The sequence below is a fragment of the Trichosurus vulpecula genome, chromosome 1 (genome assembly GCF_011100635.1).
Source record: "Trichosurus vulpecula isolate mTriVul1 chromosome 1, mTriVul1.pri, whole genome shotgun sequence".
NCBI lineage: Eukaryota > Metazoa > Chordata > Mammalia > Diprotodontia > Phalangeridae > Trichosurus > Trichosurus vulpecula.
The window spans coordinates 317546265-317552413 of record NC_050573.1 but is presented as its reverse complement, the minus strand read 5'-3'; positions in this window follow the sequence as shown (position 1 = coordinate 317552413).

Here is a 6149-nt window from a genome sequence, read left to right as displayed (position 1 = left end):
TTTTATCACTTGTCTACAAGTTTCCTTAAAATTTTCTGCGGTCTCTGTCTAGCTGGAACAGTTTTCAAAAATGTGGCACTAAAATGAGGCCATTTTGAAGAGGCTAGGGGTTCTGGGACCCCAAGAATGCCAAGGTGATATTGCCTGGAACAAATTTACACACTCAAGCCTTCTCTTAATCAAGTGGCAAAAGTTTATTTTAATGCTTTAGCAAAAGCAGTTGAAGTTCCAAGGGAACCTACAACCTAGTGAGGATGGTGCTGGAGTTTATATCGAAAAGAGCAAGGGAAAAGAATGTCAAGAAAGCTGATTAGGTAATATAGGGACTTCAAGGGATATATCAGGGATACAGGTGTCTTTGGGAGCAGGCACCTGTATAATCTATGAATGGGAAAATGCAGGGACTCTGCAGAGACAATTTTCTTGATACCAGATATCGAGGGAGAAAAGACAGTTTTTGTCTAACTGTCAGAGACATGGACCTTGGGGATCTGGCATGAAGGAGAGTTCTTGGGGCACACAGGGACAAAATCCTAGGGCCAGGAACCCCTGAGTCTGTCCTTTATCTAAGGAATTAAAGGGTCAGGTATGTAAGTATTCTGCAACAAGGGAATATTTTCTCACAGGAAACTGGGTTCCTTTCAAAGACATGGTCTTAGGGCTGGAGCCCAAGCATAAGCACCCCATCAATCTCATTGCATAAAGAAGAATTGCCATATGAATATAAGGTATGGTAAATCAACTCATACTAGGGGTTTAATTGCATGTGTATGTTTTCTTAGGCAACTAGATTCATAGTGGACCTATAGTCAAAAGAAAAAAAATATCTGAATTAAAATCTAGCCCAAACATTTATTAGCTATGTGATTTGGGGAAAGTCACTTGACCTCTGCCTCACTTTCTTCATCTGTAAAATGAAGATAGTAGAATCTACCTCATAGGATGATTGTAAAGATTAAATGAGATAATATTTGTAAAGTGTTGTAATAGTAATTAAGGTGGGGCTTTTTGCTGTTGACCTTTTTTTTTTAAATTTAAATTTATTTATTTAACATATTTGGTTTTCAGCATTGATTTTCACAACAGCTTGAATTACAAATTTTCTCCCCATTTCTACCCTCCCCCCCACTCCAAGATGGCTTATATTCTGGTTGCCCTGTTCCCCAGTCAGCCCTCCCCTCTATCACCCCCTCCCCTCTCATCCCCTTTTCCCTTCCTTTCTTGTAGGGCAAGGTAAATTTCTACGCCCCATTGCCTGTGTATCTTATTTTTTAGTTGCATGCAAAAACTTTTTTTGTTTTTGAACATCTGATTTTAAAACTTTGAGTTCCAAATTCTCTCCCTTCTTCCCTTCCCACCCACCCTCCTAAGAAGTCGAGCAATTCAACCTAGGCCACACATGTATCATTATGTATAACCCTTCCACAATACTCATGTTGTGAAAGGCTAACTACATTTTGCTCCTTCCCAACCCATCCTGCTTTATTGAATTTTCTCCCTTGACCCTGTCCCCTATTCAAAGTGTTTGTTTTCATTACCTCCACCCCCATCTGCCCTTGCCTCCATCATCCCCCCGCCTTTTATTTTTTTTTTATCTTCCTCCCTCTTCTTTCCTGTGGGGTAAGATACCCAACTGAGTATATATGGTATTCCCCCTCAGGCCAAATCTGATGAGAGCAAGGTTCACTCATTCCCCTCTCACGTGCCCTCTCCCCTCCTCCCACAGAACTGCTTCCTCTTGCCATCTTTATGCGAGATACTCCACCCCATTCTATCTCTCCCTATCTCCCTCTCAGAATGTTGCTCTCTCATCCCTTAATTTCATTTTATTTCTTTTAGATATCTTCCCTTCATCTTCAACTCACCCTGTGTCTGCTCTCTTTCTTTTACATATATATATATATATATATATATATATATATATATATATATATATATATAAAACACACATATATATACATATACACATACATACACATAGATATATACATACATACACACATATATATATGTACATAAACATATATATATATGTATATGCATATTCCCTTCAACTACCCTAATACTGAGGTCTCATGAATCATACACATCATCTTTCCATGTAGGAATGTAATCGAAACAGTTCAACTTTAGTAAGTCCCTTGCAATTTCCGTTTCTTGATTACCTTTTCATGCTTCTCTTGATTCTTGTGTTTGAAAGTCAAATTTTCTATTCAGCTCTGGTTTTTTCACTGAGAAAGCTTGAAAGTCCTCTATTTGATTGAAAATCCATATTTTGCCTTGGAACATGATACTCAGTTTTGCTGGGTAGGTGATTCTAGGTTTTATTCCTAGCTCCATTGACCTGCGGAATATTGCATTCCAAGCCCTTCGATCTCTTAATGTAGAAGCTGCCAGATCTTGGGTGATTCTGATTGGGTTTCCACAATACTCAAATTGTTTCTTTCTGGCTGCTTGCAATATTTTCTCCTTGATCTGGGAGCTCTGGAATTTGGTGACAATATTCCTAGGAGATTTCTTTTTGGGATATAGTTGAGGAGGTGATCGATGGATTCTTTCAATTTCTATTTTGCCCTGTGGCTCTAGAATATCACGGCAGCTCTCCTTCATAATTTCTTGAAAGATGGTATCTAGGCTCTTTTTTTGATCATGGCTTTCAGGTAGTCCAATAATTTTTATATTATCTCTCCTGGATCTATTTTCCAGGTCAGTGGTTTTTCTGATGAGATATTTCACATTGTCTTCCATTTTTTCATTCCTTTGGTTCTGTTTTATAATATCCTGATTTCTCATAAAGTCACTAGCTTCCACTTGCTCCAATCTAATTTTTAAAGTAGTATTTTCTTCAGTGGTCTTTTGGACCTCCTTTTCCATTTGGCTAATTCTGCCTTTCAAGGAATTCTTCTCCTCATTGGCTTTTTAGAGCTCTTTTGCCATTTGAGTTAGTCTGTTTTTTAAGGTGTTGTTTTCTTTAGTGTATTTTTCAGTATTTTTTTGGGTCTCCTTTAGCAAGTCATTGACTTGTTTTTCATGGTTTTCTCGCATCCTTCTCATTTCTCTTCCCAATTTTTCCTCTACTTCTCTAACTTGCTTTTCCAAATCCTTTTTGAGTTCTTCTATGGCCTGGGGTCAGTTCATGGTTTTCTTGCAGGCTTTTGTTGTAGGCTTTATGACTTTGTTGTCTTCTTTAGGCTGTACATTTTGTTCTTGTTTGTCACCAAAGAAAGAATCCAAAGTCTGAGACTGAATCTGGGCGCGTTTTCACTGCCTGGCCATATTCCCAACCAACTAACTTGACCCTTGAGTTTTTCAGTGGGGTATGACTGCTTGTAGACTAACGAGTTCTATGTTCCACGTTTGGGGGGGAGGTGCCAGCTCTGTCAGACCCGCAGTACTCCTTCCCCAAGAACCCCCAGTCCCGAACTGGGCTTAGATCTTCAGCAGGCTGTTTCACTCCTGCTCTGATCCACCACTTAATTCCTCCCACCATGTGGGCCTGGAGCCGGAAGTAACAACAGCTGTAGCTGCCCCACCTCCACTGCCCCCGGGGCTGGAAGCCGAACCGCGAACTCCTTCCACTCCCGCAGCTTTTCCCACTAACCTTCTCCTCAGTCTTTGGTGTTTGTGGGTTGAGAAGTCTCTTAACTGCCGCAGCTCACTGAATCAGGGTGCTAGGGCATGCTCTGCCCGGTTGCTGGTCTTGTTGGTCCACGCCGCTCTGGCTGGGTTCTGCTCCACTCCGCTCCCAGCTCCCAGCTCCCAGCTCCGTGTGGAATAGACCTCACCCAGAGACCATCCAGGCTGTCCTGGGCTGGAGCCCTGCTTCCCTCTGCTGTTCTGTGGGTTCTGCTGTTCTAGAATTGGTTCAGAGCCATTTTTTATAGGTTTTTGGAGGGATTCGGGTACAGAGCTCACTCTAGTCCCTGCTTACCAGCCGCCATCTTGTCTCCACCCCCTGAAAAACTTGATGTTGACCTTTAATGATTCTGGCCTTTGTTTGAATGGGGCAGATAAAGTGGGATGTGTTTATATTTCTCAGCACTAAGACAATTGGTTTGTATCTGATGTGATATTGGTCGTGGGGAACTTCTCCACACCCAGCCTGGGTAAGGTCAGGGCCCTCCAGCCCTGAGCAGGATATATAAGTGCAAAGATTAGCATTCTAGCTGGGAGCTCTGAGCCACAGCAGGAGTGGTATGTTACTCTGGGCCAGCCGTTCTAATGAGCTCCCCAGCTGTACACCCAGATGTTGATGACTATGAATTGTATTTGGTCTGTAATTCAGGGTGCTGGCTTTTTCCCCTGAACTGGGTGGCTGTTATTTGTATGCTGGATTAAAGTAAGATTGTTAAACCCTTAACATTGCTTTCCTTAAGTAAAGCAGATCAAAAGGACCTGTGTTGGCAGCTTTCTGGGTACTGGTTGTTGGTGGATCTTATACCCCCACAGAAGCTGCTAGCTGGATTGTTGAAATAAGTGTATAAACTTTAAAGTACTATGTAAATGCTATTATTTATTATTATTTATTATGATTAATTTCCAACCTGCTGATACATAATCAAGTTTATATATAATAAAAAGGGTGTGAGTATAAAGAAAATTAATATATTTTGGTGGACGTAATTGATGTATTAATAAATCTGAGAGGAATTTTCATTGTTTTTGCTTTCCCCATATTAGCAGTTTCAGTGAAAATCCTCTGCCACAAGAATAACCATATCATATATAATATAAAGTCAAATATCAGCACAATTTACTTGATTTTGAGAAATCAGCACTACGATTATGGCTAAAAAGAAATTTAGATGACTTTGAAACATACATCTAAGTGACTGATGTACTTTTCAATGTAATAATTTTGAGAAATGTTGCAACAAAGCTATCATTATTCGAAATATTTTAATTTCTCTTTTGTCATTGCCTTTACAGCTTTTAGAGCATACTTTTGACTACTCTCAATGAAAACAAACTTCTGTTCTTTGATAGGCCTCTCCTACCTTTAACCTGTCACAACACTGTGATCATCCCTTTCTTTGCTCTTATCACACCTTACATTACAATGCATTTATTTTATGTTTATATCTCTTCTCTCCTATGTGGTTGCTATTTCTTGTGGTTTCAGCAAGCAATTTACTTTTTATTATATCCATCTCAATACCTGCCATAGTTATTTAGCAAAATGTAAATAAATGAATGACTCAATTTATGATTCAGATTTTAGAAACACCTGGAAGTCATTGAGAGGTAAGCTGCATGACAAAACCAAATGCTGTTATTTGTCAAAATATGTGAAAATGTAATGAGAGTACTTTTAAGAAGTCTTATAAATAATTTTAGGCAGAAACAATTCATTCTTTTGTTTGTTTCACATATAGTTTTATTTTATATTGCATTGTTTGGTGTTAGGTTGGAAACAGGCAGATTCCTCAGCAAAACACTAATCATTATTATATATCAATCTTATTTTTGTTAGTTTACTTCTTTTTAAATAGATTATTATTCATTTCATTAAATATTTCACAATTACATGTAACAAAAAAGTTAAAAATCATTCTATAAAAGTCTGATTTTCAAATTCTCTCCTTTTCCTGAGAAGGCAGGCAATTTGATTTCAATAATGCATGTGAACTCATGCAAAAAACATTCCCATATTAGCCATCTTGCCAAAGAAAATACAAACCAAAAACTAAAAAGCCAAATAAGAAAAATAAAGAAAAAGTAAAAGAAAGATAAAGTAATAAGTAAAAAATAAAGTTAAAAGTAAAAGAAAAATAAAGTAACAGAAAAGTAAAAAAACATACTTCAATTTGCATTCAGCCACCATCATTTTTTTCTCTCAAGGTGGATAACATTTTTCATCAAAACTCCTTCGTAATTGTCTTGGATCATTGTATTGCTCCGAATAGTCAAATCATTCACACCTATACAATATTGCTGTCACTGTGCAGAATGTTCTCCTAGTTCTTCTCACTTCTCTTTCCACATGTCCATATACATCTTTCCAGGTTTTTCTGAAACCATCCTACTCTTCTTTCTGCTGTGCGTATAGCGTAATAATATTCCATCATAATCACAGAGCACAACTTATTCAGCCATTAACCCAATTGATGAGCATTCCCCAATTTCCATTTTTTTACCACTACACAAAG